Here is a 15,954-nt window from a genome sequence, read left to right as displayed (position 1 = left end):
CCTCAGCCTGTCTGGTGAGTTCAGAAGCAGTTGGGGATGAAGGGGGGTCCCTGGTCAGTGGTGGGTGGAAGGGAAGAGGAGGGGTAGTAGATGCCACTGATCTAGCACTTCATCCAGTCCCATTCCAGCCTCCAGTCACCTGAGCCATCAAGTGGCAGCCTGTTCCACATCTCCAGACTGGGATGCGCTTCAAAGAACCTAACAGGAGCGACTCTGGGTTCCTGGGGGTGGGGGGTGTGAGTGGGGAAGCCCCTCCCTGCTCTGGCTCTTCCTCTGCCTCCTCCACCCGCCTACCTTCCTACATGTTGGAGCTCAGCAGTCCCTCTGGTGAGTTCCGAGGCAGCTGGGGGGTCCCTGGGCGGTGGGGGTGGGAGGAAAGAGCGAGAGGAGGGGTGGGAGAGGAGCCCCAGTGGGGCAGAGACAGCCAGGGAAGGAACAGGGAAGCGGGCTAGGCAGACGAACAGTGATCCCCCCATTTGCATGGGGTCCCAGGCTGAAGTGGGTGGAAGAAGGAGGGGAGGAGAAGAGCCCCCAGAGGGGCAGAGACACCCAGGCCCAAAGACAGCCAGGGAAGGAACAGGGGAGGGGGCTAGGAAAAGGGATTGAGACAATCCCCTCTCCCAGTTGCATGCCAAGCTTTGGGACTCAGCCCCTCAGCCTGTCTGGTGAGTTCAGAAGCAGTTGGGGATGAAGGGGGGTCCCTGGTCAGTGGTGGGTGGAAGGGAAGAGGAGGGGTAGTAGATGCCACTGATCTAGCACTTCATCCAGTCCCATTCCAGCCTCCAGTCACCTGAGCCATCAAGTGGCAGCCTGTTCCACACGTGAATTCCATGCCGTGCAAGAACTTTTGTGCGTGCAAAGCCTCCCCCTGATGCAGTGGCTGCTCAGAAGCCAGTTCAGGGGGGTCTGTGTGTGGGTCATGTTTGGGGGCAAAGGCCAGGCCCAGCTGGACCCACCTCTGGGTGATGGCCAGCAGGGGAGGGGGTGGCAATTGGGGTGGGCAGGGCTGCGGTGTGGCTCCTTCCAGAGACCCAGTCCAAGGCTCCTTGCACTGCCCGCCTGCCTGGGGGAAGGAAGGGCTTCCACCTGGAATGGGGGATGGAGGAGAGGAGGGAGGGAGGGGAGGATCCCCAGGTGGGCAGAGAGGGCCAGGCTCGGAGACAGCCAGGGGGGCAGGCAGGACCACCAGTGGCAGTCCTGCCCCCTTTGCATGCCCAGCTTTGGGGCAGCTGCTCCTGGAGCTTGCAGGCCGCCTGGGGTTTGCTCTGCCCTGGAAAGGTGGCGTGTCCTTGGATCAGATCCATCCAGAAGAAGGCCAATCCTGCAGGCTGGATAGAACCTCTGCAGCCTAGGTGAAGGCGGCCCTGCGCATCCCGGGAAGGAGGGCTGGAGCCTGCAGCCCCAAAGGACCCTCCCAGCATCTCCATGGGAGGAGCAGGAGTGGTGCCCAGAGATGGTGCACCTCCCCCCAGTCTCCAGACTGGGATGCGCCTCAAAGAACCTAACAGGAGCGACTCTGGGTTCCTGGGGGTGGGGGGTGTGAGTGGGGAAGCCCCTCCTTGCTCTGGCTCTTCCTCTGCCTCCTCCACCCGCCTACCTTCCTACGTGTTGGAGCTCAGCAGTCCCTCTGGTGAGTTCCCAGGCAGCTGGGGGGTCCCTGGGCGGTGGGGGTGGAAGGAAAGAGTGAGAGGAGGGGTGGGAGTGATCCCCCCATTTGCATGGGGTCCCAGGCTGAAGTGGGTGGAAGAAGGAGGGGAGGAGAAGAGCCCCCAGAGGGGCAGAGACACCCAGGCCCAAAGACAGCCAGGGAAGGAACATGGGAGTGGGCTGGGAAAAGGGATTGAGACAATCTCCTCTCCCAGAGAGACAATCCCCTCTCCAAGCTTTGGGACTCAGCACCTCAGCCTGTCTGGCGAGTTCAAAAGCAGTTGGGGATGAAGGGGGTCCCTAGTCAGTGGTGGGTGGAAGGGAAGAGGAGGGGTGGGAGAGGAACTCCCAGAGGGGCAGAAACACCCAGGCTGAAGGGCAGCCAGGGAAGGAAAAGGATGGGGAGGAGGTCTGTGAAGTGGAAAAGTGACAATCCCGCCCCCTTGCCAGCTAAGCTTTGGGTCTGCCCTTAAAGTGTTTTGTTTCTCTAGTGGGGATTTCTATAGCCCCTTCCTTTGCCTTCCCCACTGCAGCAGACATGTGGACTCAGCAGACATGGACGGACCACCTCAGCCCCTCTGCTGAGTCCAAATGCAGTGGTGGTGAAGGGGGAGTCCCAGTGGGGGGTGGGTGGGCAGGAGAAGCCCCCAGATGGGTAGAGATGCCCAGATTGGAAGCCCAGCCTGTGGAGGGAGAGGGGAGGGGGCTGAGAAGATCACCAACTGCAGCACCTCCCCACTGCATGCTAAGCTTTGGGTCTGCTCTGAAGCAGCTGGTGTGGTTGGAGGGGGTTTTGACAGGGATAGTTTAAAAGCTGGATCAGAGAGGGCCAGAAGGGGCCATTCAGCACTGAAACCCACGCGGGAAACGGGGGGGAGGTGTAGGAGGGACACTGGAGGACAATATTTTAGCCCTGGGACTGTTTATTGTGTTAACCACTGTACATTTTTTGCTCTTGGTTTCAACAGACACAGCTGGGACACAAATCATGAGAAAGAGAGGTGGAATTTGAAGCTCCAAAGGATTCTTCCTTCCTGATCCAAAAGAAGCACAGAGGTCATTAGAGAGCAGATCTCTTCCCAACAAGGAACGGAGGAGAACAGGGAGATCTTTCAAGGTGTGTGTCTCAGCAGTTAGTGTGGTGGTGTCTCACTCCACTTAGGACCAATGTGTCTGTTCTGGAAAACAGCCCTGCCAAGACATCTCTGCTGCATCTGTCCAGCTTCCACCCCCTGCATCTGCAATTCAGGGTTTCCCCCCACATCAGCTCTGATGGTCCTAATTACAGGACCTCACCTGGAATGGCCACAGCACCTGGCTTGCATGCTGCTGAATCTCCATCTTTGGGAGTCAGCTGTGTGGAAGGATAGCAAGCAGCAGGAGGACTGAATGGAGACAGAAAAGAGAATAGGGAAGGCAGGTCTTGGTTGGAAAGGCCAGGAAAGCTTTGAAGGAGCATTTTTAGCCAGGAGATTTAAAAGTGGGGAGGGAGATGACCAGACAGGCACAGAGGGGAAGAAATGGGGAGAAAGTGGCAGAATGAAGAAGCAAAGAAAGTGAATCAGGATGTGTAGGGCTCACCCCATTTGAGCATTTCTGGATGGAGCAAACGGGAACATCATGGCACAAAGAACTTCCAAGGGTAAGGGGAATTGCTTCCCCTTACCCTGGGTAACGCCGCAGAGGTCCAATGTGTCTACTTGGCTTTTCACCACCTAAAAAAGTGGTGCAGATCGTTGCCCACCCACCGCCTTCCCTCCCCCCACCCTGAAGCATCTCACAACCACCTTCCCCATGCCCCCCCCCCCGAACCCCGCATTGGCCTAATGTGGCTGGCACAGACTCACCTGTTGCCCAGAGTAAGCGGGTCCTGCGTCAGCCACCTTCCTTGAGCAGTGGCGCAAAAGTACTTTACGGCACTTTTGAGACACAGGTGTGCCAGTGCAAGGGAATTGTGCCAGCCCATTACCTTCTTTGGATCGCACCCCAAGACTATCATGCAATCCACACCTTCCTGAGAGTAAACCCCATAGACTCTAATGGAACTTCCTTCTGTGTAGACATGAATAGGATTGGGCTCTAACAGAGAAAGAAAGTATGTGGGGGGAACATAAGAACAGCCCCACTGGATCAGGCCATAGGCCCATCTAGTCCAGCTTCCTGTATCTCACATCGGCCCACCAAATGCCCCAGGGGGCACACCAGATAACAAGAGACCTGCATCCTCTTCAGGCTTGCATCAGCGAAATAGCTTCTGACAGAAGTGTAATGGGTTTAACTCCCCTCTGAAGCCTCTTGGTTCAACTCCCTCACCCCTGATACAGCTTGCACTTTTTTTAGAGCGGCTTCTTCAGTGGGGGGAGGAGAGAAGCCAGCTGTTAATAACCCCCAATGAATCAGAAATGCATGTTGCCCATATGGTCTTATGTGACCTCACAGGTCACAGCACTCAGTGAGAGAGCAGTTCTCAGGCACTTGGATGGCTCAGGGCCCAGTCCTATCCAACTTTCCAGCACTGATGCAGCCATATCAATGGAGTGTGCACTGCAATGTCTGTTCCCTTTCCTCAAGACTGCATTGCAGCTACAGAAACACTGGGAAACACTGGGAAGTTGGACAGGATTTGGACCTCAGTTCAGACACAAGCCTGAAAATGTAAGATCTGAAGAAAAGAAATGTGACTGTGACGAACATGGTAAAATCACTGAGTGGGTCTGCATCCATCTTGTAGACCTGAAGCCATTTTGAAGCTGCTATGGGAAAGTAGCTGGTTATGAGACAGTGACAACCTTCTCGTTCCTCCTGGCAAACGGCTGTGCTTGGAACTCTGCTGGCACCAAGATATCCACCCTCCTGCTGGTCTGTGTGGAAGCCTCTTACCAAGCAAGCACTCCCGCACAGACCTACTAGAAATGGCAGACTGCCAGCAGTCGCAGCAACACTTCAGTGCCAATGGCAGGCGGTCTGTTCTCTCCCCTCTCTGGCAGTCAGTGGGTGGGCACTCACTTGGTGAGATGCTGGAAGTGCTGGCGCTGGCTGTGGGCGGTCTGTTTTCCATCCTCTCTGGTGGTCCATGGGGAGTAGCTGCTGAATGAGAAACTGGAAGTGATTGAAGGCCATCTTTCTCTTCTGAGACCTGGTGGACCACTTCTCAGGGTCTCGTGGATCACCTGTGGTCTGTGGACCATGGGATGGGAACCACTGCCTTAAAGCAACAAGGTGCAGTTATGATTCTCCAGTTGGGAGGGGATGAGCGGGATTGCCCGGCATAGCATCAGGCAGTGAGGTCATCTTCCAGAAGCTTCAGCTGGTCTGTGTCTCTTTTTGAACAATAGTCACCTTCAAAGTGTGACAAAAACAGCTGCAAGGGTGGGAGAGGTCTGCGCCTCGTCATTCCATTGTGGACATCAGTTCGTATCTTCCAGAGGAGATTAGTAAGTCCAGGTGAATGTTAGGGAGAAGTCAGGAGCTTAGCGTTCTTGTTTTACTATTTTGTGTGAATGCAATAAAATAGGCCATCAGTAACATGTAACCAAATTTCTATTCTTTAAAGAAATCACACAGGCCTGTACATGTGTGAGAACCAAAGGAACCGATTCATTGAAATCTGGCCTGGGCTGCTCAGTCAAGCAACCAAAGGAAACCAGAACCTTAGGGCTTGCTGTTTGGGGGACACAGGGATTGCAGAGGCTGGGGAGTTAGCCCTTAGGACTTCAGCTTCCCTTGAGCTGGAGGACTGGCTGTTAAGAGGGGTGGTAGCATCCACCATAGGGCAAGTTGGCCCTGAGAAACCACACACCCAGCTGGCTGGGGTGTTGAGCCAGTAACATGGGGAATGCAGGAACATGTACTTCCCTTGAGGCTTTCTTGCCCTATGAAATGTTCCCTGCAATCTCACACAGTGCTGTGATCCTTGAAATGGAGGAGTACACTGGACCCTGGGGAAGAGACATCACTGACTCACTGGGAGTTGTTAAGCCAGTGAGATGTGGGGGGTGGGGCGGGTGAGAACATAGAGCAAAAACCACAACAGTTACACATTATAGAAAGGCATTTTGTTATTTCAGAGAATAAATACATTCGCATTCAATACCAAAATGATAAACGGAAGCTCCTGGACTTCCTTGTTCCTAATGCTCACCTGGACGCTCACCTGGAGAGCAGCTTCAAAATGGCTTCTGGCCTGCAAGGTGGAGTCAGGCCTAGCCAGAGTCTTTATCATGGTCATCGCAGATGGGGGTCAGAATAGGATGAGGTCTCTTGGGAAAGCCTTGATATGTTGTAGACCGAAGCAACTCATCTCCTTGTTTCCTTCTCAGGGGAATTTCCCAAACTTGCCTTTGTTTCCCAGCTGGAAGACAGGGAGGGTGCATTTTTCCAGGACTTCCAGGATGAAGAGAAATTGGCAGGTAATTTGGTTTATGTAGTATTGAAAACACAGCAGAAGCTTCTACTTAGAGGATATTGGCTGAATGGGGAGCCTTCACCATAATCTCCCCCCTCCCTGTGAGGTATGTTGATGCAGGTTATGATTAGCGCAAGTCAGCAAATTACACCTCTGCCATTCTGATCTTATCACTCAACTTGGGTGAACTGTAGACTGAAAGTGCCAGTGTGATCTGAGTTACTAAGGACACAATCCTGAGTCACCCTTGGGCTGGCACAAGTCTCTTGCACCAGCCCAGGAGGGTCGCAAATGTGACATAAAGCACACTGGCCCGCGGAGGCTCACTTCAGCCTCCACGCCAATGGAGGGACTGAGCTTTGCATCGGCTGAGCTCTGCTGATGCAAGACTCTGGGGTGGGCAGGGAAGAGGCGGGAGGGAGGCGTTCCAGGGCAGGGGGAGGGTGAGCGGCCCTGGGGGCAGGCAAGTGGGGAGTGGGAGGCGGGGCTGGAACCCCGCAGTTATGCTGGATCCCAACCTCCGTTCCTGGGGAGAACGGAGCAACTTGAAGCTGCTCCACTCTCCACTCTCTGGGTCCTAGGTGACCCATAGGGGCTGCAGTGGTTTACCCAGGGTTAAGGGGAAGAGCTTCCCCTTACCTTCGGCTGAGCCACTTTGCAGCCCTATCATGTGCTGGATACAGCGCAAGCCTCCTGGCTTGCCTATTCCAGCGCAAGATAAGACTGTGCTTTAAGACTCTGACCCTCCACATTCCTCTCCACCTGGAGACGCCTGGCTTGGGTCCTACAGTGGTACTGCCTTGCACAGAACTGTGGCAGGTGTGATAGCCCAGCAACACAGAAGTTTGTCACTGACAACCTTCCATGATGTGCTGGGGTCGCCTGTCCCATACTTTTTTGTTTTGGGTTGTGGCACAGAAAATTTTAAAGACCGCTATTGTACATTCTACTGGACCAGTGTTTCTCAAACTGTGGGTCAGTACCCACTAGGTGGGTTGTGAGCCAATTTCAGGTGGGTCCCCATTCGTTTCAATATTTTATTTTTCATATATTAGACTTGATGCCCCCCTGGTATGTGACTGCATTTAGGGAAATGTTACAGACCTGTACTTTTAACAAACTATTATGTATATTCTTTTAACAATGATAGTCAATGGGACTTACTTCTGGGTAAGTGTGGTAGGATTGCAGCCTAGGATAGTTAAAAATATTCCTGCTTGATGATGTCTCTTCCGGTCAGGACATCACTTTCAGTGGGTCCTGAGAGATTCTCATTCTAAAAAGTGGGTCCCAATGGTAAATGTGTGAGAACCACTGTACTGTTGAATCTGAGAGAAGCTACTGTGAGGCCTGAGAGAATCAAGCAGGAGGCCATCTCTCATGGCTGCTCCTTGAAATCGATACATCAACACATGCTTATGAGTTACTTAAAAAAAAAGGGGGGGGAATATTTATACATATACTTGATCTACATACGAACACTTTATGCAGCTTATGTTATTATATCAACGAGTGGCCTCCAGAGATCCTCAAAGAAATCCCTACGCAGTTGACGCCGATATGCCATTTGCTCGAATACTGATAAATGCAAAATATTGTTCGTCCATTGGGCAGATGTAGGTGGGCATCTCTCCTTCCAATGAAGTAATGGAAGTCTTTTTGCTACCGTGAGGGCACAGAGAGTCTATTTCAATTGTCCGGGTGTGAGTCTCCAGATAACGGGTAGATAATTAAGAATTACATACATATCTGTAAAATTTAAAGGTTGCTGTAGCACTAGCTTTATAGTATTAATTATTTCTTTCCAAAAGTTTACAACAACAGGACATGGCCACAACATGTGTAAGTGTAGCATTCAAACTCGAGCATCTCCAACATCTAGATTCATTGATAAGCCCTTTAAGGAATAGCCTCTGTGGTGTCCAATATATTCTAAAGACTATTTTTTGCTGTATTAGGCGTAATTTAAGATCTCTAGATATTGCCTGTATATTCTTAAGAACCACATCCCATTGCTCACCCAGAATAGGACATTCCAAATCAGAATTCCATTTAGTTTGGAGTAAATGTGTATCAGACTTAGTACATGACATTATATATTTATAAACAAATATCATTTTGGTCACTCACTTCTGCACCTTTTCCAGTTCCAGTATGTCCTTTATGAGATGCGGGGATCATAAGAACATGAGCAGAGTCCTCCTGGATCAGGTCAAAGGCTCGTGTAGTTCCTGTATCAGGTCAAAGCTTCCTGTATCTCACAGCAGCCCAACAAATGCCTCAGGGAGCACCCAAGACAATGAGTCACAAGCTGCCTCCTGGGGCTCTCTCCTGCATCTGGCACTCTGAGGTAGCCTACCTCGAAAAACAGGAACTTGCACATATACCTATCATGACTTGTAACTCATGATGGACCTTCCCTCCACAAACTTGTCCAATCTCCTCTTAAAGGCATCTAGGCCAGATGCTATCACTACCTCCTGCGACACGGAGTTCCACAGACCGACCACACACTGAATAAAGAAATATTTTATTTTGTCTGTTCTAACTCTCCCAACACTCAATTTTAGCGGATGTCCCCTGGTTCTGGTGTTGTGTGAGAGTGTAAAGAGCATCTCCCTATCCACTTTATCCTTCCCAGGCATAATTTTGTATGTCTCAATCATGTCCCTCCTCAGGTGTCTCTTTTCTAGGCTGAAGAGGCCCAAACGCCATAGCCTTTCCTCATAAGGAAGATGCCCAAGCCCCGTAATCGTCTTAGTCGCTCTCTTTTGCACCTTTTCCATTTCCACTATGTCTTTTTTGAGATGCGGCTGTTGCACGGTGTCTTTAGGGTTCAAAACAAACTCAGCAGACTGAAATTGTGGTGATTTCCAAGTCTTTATTCATTGCCAGCAATGGGCTTCTCTCGGTGGTTCAAAATGCGGAACACAGAGAGCTGTGGTCTCTCAGTGTCCCAGAGAAAAAAGCAACATTCCCTTCTGGGTGTGACCATTTATACCTGTAGGTTCTTTGTCTCGAGAAAACTCCAATCACATTTGTTAGAGCCTATGATGTCGGATATGGGGATTTTCATTGGCTATTGCCATATCTGGAGCATACATTAAATATCTCAGGTTACTGTATTCACCATTTTGGAGAACTCCTCCCCTTTCTGTAATGTCAATACTATTTCAAAAGGGGGCAGTGTGCCTCTATCTTAATTTTCCTAATTACACTAATCTGGTTATAATTCATTTATTTAAATCCGTGTTTATACTTATTTTATTCAGTATTTTATCCTCTCTTCTAATCTAATTTTAATTATTTTGTAACTTTTTCCTACAAGAAGTTATTATAGAAATTTCTGATTTCCATAAAATCTCTCTTCTCTGATATAAGTTGCATTTTCAAGAGAAATCTCTAGCTAGAGGCCTCTCTCTTATCGGATTCTGCCAACTTTGATATGTAGTTCATATCTGTTCTGTCAACTTTGAGTTTGAACAGACTCCCTGTTAATGAGTCTGTGCCTACCAAGATTAATTATTCTCATTACTAGAAATATTCTTAAATTCACTATCTATTCTGGCGCCTAGGAAAGTCTGGGCATTTTAGTTAGTTGTCAAATTTGAATTATTCCTGCTTAGATAAGAATTTCACATTCCATATTCCACATTAGCTGTACAGCATCTAATTTTGCAAGCCTCACTCTAAGGCAGACTTAAATCTTTTTAACTTTGGTTTTCCCTTATTAATTTAACTAATATTCAGCAAAGAATATACTTGCTAACTTCTGAGTTTACTAACAATAAATTTTGTAACATTCTATGTGCTACTCTCCTTTTAAATGACTTTAGAACAGCTTTTAAAGTCCCTATTTGGTACTTGAGCGTCTGAATCAAACTGTTCAGAAGCTGCATTTTCACTTGTGGACTTCATGTGGCTTCTGTTGACCTCTAATCTCTCCTACTAATTCTTTTACAACTTTTACCCAAACAAAACACTTCTGCTGGCAGTTTGCTTCTGTTTACTACTTCATCAGTTAACCCTCATCAGCCCCATTAGGGTTCATAATCTTGCTTCTGTCTTAGAGATCATAGAAGGCTCCCTCTTGTCTAAATGTAAGCTTTTCTTCTGCAGCCTAACTCTTAGATGTTACACTGTTTCTCTGTAAATACATTATTTTAAACTTTATCCTGGTTTAACAATGTCTTTTGGCTTTTAAAATAATCCAATATGCTCTTCTGTGTGTTTTTCCTTTCTCTGCTCAATGCTGTCTTGGGATTGCAGATGAAGGGGGGGGATTCCAGCAGCAAGCAGTTAGTCAAGGGGATTCTTTGAAGCTTCAGCTTGAATCTATAAATTTTACTAGTTAGCTTGACAACTAATTGCTGTTATCTTGATTGTGTCAAATTGGTTTATTGCTTAAGCAATTAACTACCTCTGTTTATCTATCTGGGACCTCTCTGTGTTAGGCTAGCTCTGACTCTGAAGGGTGACACAGAGTTCATTTGATTTTACCTATTCTCTATTTCCAAACTTATTTACTAACTTATTTACCCATTTCCTCTACTTATTATTCTTCTCCTTTAATTTTTGTTCTGATAAAAGAGCAATTAGGAAGTATCCTTGTTTCCTTCCTAACAGACTTTCCCTTGAGGACTCCCAGCTCGTAGTCCTTCCTCTAAGGCTTCTGGGTAAAATGGATCTAAACTCTTCTTGGCAACTGTGCTTGTGAACATGCTAACATACATATTCCTCTCTAACATAACATAACATTTGATTCATATAAATTCTGATATCCCAAATGCTCTCTCTCATGAGTCTTCTTTGTGAGATGTATTTGCATCTAAAATATTTTGGTTCAGCATAATGGCTACATACAACTTGTAACTTCCAGGGCCTTCCCTCACGGCGACCAGAACTGGACACAATACTCCAGGTGTGGCCTTACCATCAATTTGTACAATAGCATTACAATATTAGCCGTTTTGCTCTCAATACCTTTTCTAATGATCCCAAGCATAGAATTGGCCTTCTTCACTGCCTCCGCACATTGGTTTGACACTCTCATCAACCTGTCCTCCTCCACCCTAAGATTGCTCTCCTGATCTTGAAGTGAGAGCATATTATAAAACAAACCGAATGAAATGCATTCTGTCATGAGACATTCTAGAGACCCCTTCATGAACTTGAGTATGTGCTGGAACTACCAAAAGGGCAAAGGGCTGGGAAGCAGGATAATCTCTTGTTCCTCCTTTGTCTTGCAGAGAAGGATCAATAAGTAAATTAAGGAATGACTCCTGCTGCCTCAAGAGCCAACACACAGTGAGTAGACAGTGGAAAATGTAGGGAAGAGCTTTGTGTGGCAAGAAAAGAAGGAACATGCTTAGCCCATCAGACAGTTCAGTGGGGGCATTGACTGATTTTAGGTATCCTTCCTGGGAGGCCTCAGAAGGACCACAGAGATATGGAGATATTCTTAGTCTACCAAGGAAAAGACAAGAGACATCCTATAATCCTGCCCCCTGGAAGGAAGTAAAATAGTTGCTGATATCTTTACTGGTAATCAGCAACTATGTACAAACAAGAATGTACTGCGTGGACCTTTGGAATGTATCAAAAGCTGTGGAAAGAGATGCTTGGCACACAAGCTTTTTAAGCACCCGCCGACTTGCGTCCTTGTATTGCAATGTAAGATTTTTAAAACCCATCGCTGGTATTTTGGTTTCTTTCTTTCTGCACACCAGGCAGAACCCTCAACTTCCTGTCACAGACAGCTCCGAATCCAAAGCCTCTATGTGCAGTTTGGATACTTTGCCCCAATGTGCAGGACTTGACAGTTACTTATGGCTCTGGCAGGCTTAAGTTAAGCAGCTCCAGATTCCTAGAGGGGCAAATGGGGGGAGGGCAGGAGGGAGACTGAGTGGGAAGCTACTTCCTTCTCTCCCCCCCCCCCCATCTGCCTTCTCTGGTGAGTCCCTGTTTGGGGGGTAAAGCAGAGTCTTAGGGCTGCAGTGGGTGGAAAGGAAGGGAAGGGGGGGGAGAGAAGCCCATAGAAGGGCAGGCACTGGCTCAAAGCCCAGGCAGGGAAGGGCAGGGGGCTGGGAGGACAAACAGCAACCCCCCTCAATTGCATGGGACTGAATGGGGGTCCCATGCTGAAGAGGGTGGAAGAGAAGAGGAAGGGGAAGAGGAGCCCCCAGGTGGGGCAGACAGAGAGGCTCAGAGACCAGCCAGGGAAGGGTAGGGGGCTAGAAAAACAGCAACACCCCTATTTGCATGGGGCTGAATGGGGTCCCAGGCTGAAGAGAGTGGAGATGAAGAGGGAGGGGGAGAGGAGCCCCCAGGTGGGGCAGACAGACAGGCTCAGAGTCCAGTCAGGGAAGCGCAGGGGGCTAGAAAGACAAACAGCAACACCCTTCAATTGCATGGGGCTGAATGGGGGTCCCAGGCTGAAGTGGGTGCTAGAGAAGAGGGAGGGGAGGAGGATAAGCCCCCAGGTGGGGGAGACAGATAGGCTCAGAGCCCAGCCAGAGAAGGTCAGGGGGCTGGGAAGACAAACAGCAACACCCCCCATTCGCATGGGGGTGAATGGGGGTCCCAGGCTGAAGAGGGGGGAAGAAGAAAAGGGAGGGGGAGAGGAGTCCCCAGGTGGGCAGACAGAGAGGCTCAGAGCACAGGTAGGGAAGGGTAGAGGGCTGGAAAGACAAACAGTGACACCCCCCATTTGTATGGGGCTGAATGGGGGTGCCAGGTTGAAGAGGGAAAGTCCCTGCAGAGAAGCAGGGGGTGGCCAGCAAAGCCCCACACAGGAAACTGTGCGTGGCAGCTGGAAAACTTCAGCTGCTGCATGAAGTTTAGGGGGGGGGAACACATCCATGGTCTCCCCTCCGAGTCTGCCCCTGACCAGGATGCAGCTCTCTTGTGACCTGGTGGGCCCATCTGGTGGGCCACTGTGAGATGCAGGAAGCTGGACTAGATGGTCCTTGGGCCTGATCCAGTAGGGCTCTCTTATTTTCTTACACTCCTGAACTCTGGCTGCAAATGAGGGCCAGGCTGTTGTAAAAGGGGGAATTCAGGCAGGTACAGCTTTTCTACTCCTGGCATGCAAAAAATTAAGAACATAAGAACAGCCCCACTGGATCAGGCCATAGGCCCATCTAGTCCAGCTTCCTGTATCTCGCAGCGGTCCACCAAATGCCCCAGGAAGCACACCAGATAACAAGAGACCTCATCCTGGTGCCCTCCCTTGCATCTGGCATTCTGACATAACCCATTTCTAAAAACAGGAGGTTGCGCATACACATCATGGCTTGTACCCCGTAACGGATATTTTCCTCCAGAAACTTGTCCAATTCCATTTTAAAGGCATCCAGGCCAGATGCCATCACCACATCCAGTGGCAAAAATTCCACAGATTGACCACATGCTGAGTAAAGAAATATTTTCTTTTGTCTTCCTCATAAGGAAGGTGCCCCAGCCCAGGAATCATCTTAGTCACTCTCTTTTGCACCTTTTCCATTTCCACTATATTGTTTTTGAGATGCAGCGACCACAACTGGACGCAATACTCCAGGTGTGGCCTTACCATCGATTTGTACAACAGCATTATAATACTAACTCTTTTGTTCTCAATACCTTTTCTAATTCTCTTGGCTGCACAACTGCTAAATGCACCAGGAGTTTTAACCCCCCTTTGGATCTGGTTCCACTGAGTGCATCAGAATATACCAGATTTTCCCAAAGCAGCAGGGCAGCTGAAGAGTCTTTCAGCACAGGGACAAGCCAAAAGGTAAAACTACAACTCCCAGGATGCTCTGTATCTTGGAAAGGAGGAGGGGAAGGACTTCAAGTACCAGCATGCACTGGGGTCACTGGAATGCTTCTGAAGAGCCCCTGCAAAGACTTTCCAGCCTCCTGGACTCAGGGACAGGACATCATGCTGGGGAAAGAGACCCTGAAGAGCCACCTGCAGCCTGGGTGGGGGAGAGTTGATGATCAGCTTGCATTGGGGGAATGGGGGCGGAGAAGGGGATGCCCAGCTGGAGGAGATGCACCTCCTGCCCCACCTGGGAGTTGGGGGGTCCAGACTTTGACAACCTGCAAAGAGACCTTCCTCTTCCCAGAGGAGCAGAAGGGGGTGGGCTTCCGGCTCTGCCCCTTCCTTTGCTTCCTCTGCTCAAGTGTCTGAGTCATGCTGCAAAGAGGAGGGTCCCAGGGCTGCAGTGGCAGAAAGGAATCAAGAGGGGTGGGAGAGGAGCCCCCAGGGGGCAGAGGCAGCCAAGCTCAAAGCCCAGCTGGTGAAGGGAAAGGGGGGGCTGAGAAGAGGAGTTGCGACAGTCGTCGTCGTCCCCCCCCCGCTTGCATCCTAAACTTTGGGTCTGCTCTGGGAAGGCTTGATTTTCTGGTGGGGGTTTTGGCAGGGACAGTGGAACAGGGAGGACCAGCAGGGGCCCTTCAGCAGTGAAACCCCTGCAGAAAACTGTGGGGGGTGGAGGGGACCCTGGAGAGCAGGTTCTGGAGCCCCAAACTGTTCCTGAAACTGTGTCGATGGGTGCTTTTGAACTCTTGTTGTGTTTTTCATGCATGCCGGATCTTTGATACTGTTTATTGTTTGAATCATTGCAGGTCTCTTTGCTGAAGTTTGCAGCCGAAAAGGATCCTTTCAGCAGCTCCCTGGGAAGAGGAGGAGGGGATGCCCAGAGGTGATGTGCCTCCTCACTTGGGATCCTCTGCAAAAAATCTTAGCCTTACAAGGAGCTACTCTGGATTCCTAGAAGAGCAAAAAGGGGAGGGGATGTGAGTGAGTAGGGAAGCCCCTTCCTTTGCCTCCTCTGTTATGTGAAAATCCCCTTTTTCCTTTCAAGTTGTAATTTTATGTCTGGTTAAAATATAATGCAGGCAAAACCTCAACACATTTAAACTTCTCACAATCAGGTCAAGCCACAAGATCATGGCTGCACATAAGAACATAAGAACAGCCCCACTGGATCAGGCCATAGGCCCATCTAGTCCAGCTTCCTGTATCTCACAGCAGCCCACCAAATGCCCCAGGAAGCACACCAGATAACAAGAGACCTGCAAGGCATCCTGGGAATTGTAGTTAAGAACATAAGAACAGCCCCACTGGATCAGGCCATAGGCCCATCTAGTCAAGCTTCCTGTATCTCACAGCAGCCCACCAAATGCCCCAGGGAGCACACCAGATAACAAGAGACCTCATCCTGGTGCCCTCCCTTGCATCTGACATAGCCCATCTCTAAAATCAAGAGGTTGCACATACACATCATGGCTTGTATCCTGTAATGGATTTTTCCTGCAGAAACTTGTCCAATCTCCTTTTAAAGGCATCTAGGCTAGACGCCAGCACCACATCCTGTGGCAAGGAGTTCCACAGACTGACCACACGCTGAGTAAAGAAATATTTTCTTTTGTCTGTCCTAACCTGCCCAACACTCAATTTTAGTGGATGTCCCCTGGTTCTGGTATTATGTGAGAGTGTAAAGAGCATCTCCCTATCCACTCTGTCCATCCCCTGCATAATTTTGTATGTCTCAATCATGTCCCCCCTCAGGCATCTCTTAGGCTGAAGAGGCCCAAACGCCGTAGCCTTTCCTCATAAGGAAGGTGCCCCAGACCTGTAATCATCTTAGTTGCTCTCTTTTGCACCTTTTCCATTTCCACTATATCTTTTTTGAGATGCGGCGACCAGAACTGGACACAATACTCCAGGTGTGGCCTTACTATAGATTTGTACAACGGCATTATAATACTAGCCATTTTGTTCTCAATATCCTTCCTAATGATCCCAAGCATAGAATTGGCCTTCTTCACTGCCGCCACACATTGGGTCGACACTTTCATCGACCTGTCCACCACCACCCCAAGATCTCTCTCCTGATCTGTCACAGACAGCTCAG

General features: G+C 49.5%; 1 protein-coding gene and 1 long non-coding RNA gene across 2 annotated transcripts in view; both read left to right on the top strand.

Annotated features, from left to right (window-relative positions):
• LOC136640312 (zinc finger protein 208-like) overlaps window positions 1-15,954 on the top strand; it is a 120,097-nt gene that overhangs the window by 46,704 nt on the left and 57,439 nt on the right. The window lies entirely within an intron of this gene.
• On the top strand, window positions 2,635-11,694 carry LOC136640546 (uncharacterized). The gene is made up of 3 exons (XR_010793804.1): window positions 2,635-2,764; window positions 5,967-6,056; window positions 11,302-11,694. It is a non-coding gene; the product is annotated as an uncharacterized lncRNA (long non-coding RNA).

The sequence above is a fragment of the Tiliqua scincoides genome, chromosome 2 (assembly GCF_035046505.1).
Source record: "Tiliqua scincoides isolate rTilSci1 chromosome 2, rTilSci1.hap2, whole genome shotgun sequence".
Classification (NCBI taxonomy): Eukaryota; Metazoa; Chordata; class Lepidosauria; order Squamata; family Scincidae; genus Tiliqua; species Tiliqua scincoides.
Note: the sequence above shows the minus strand (reverse complement) of the source record. Positions and strands in the feature narration are given on the sequence as shown.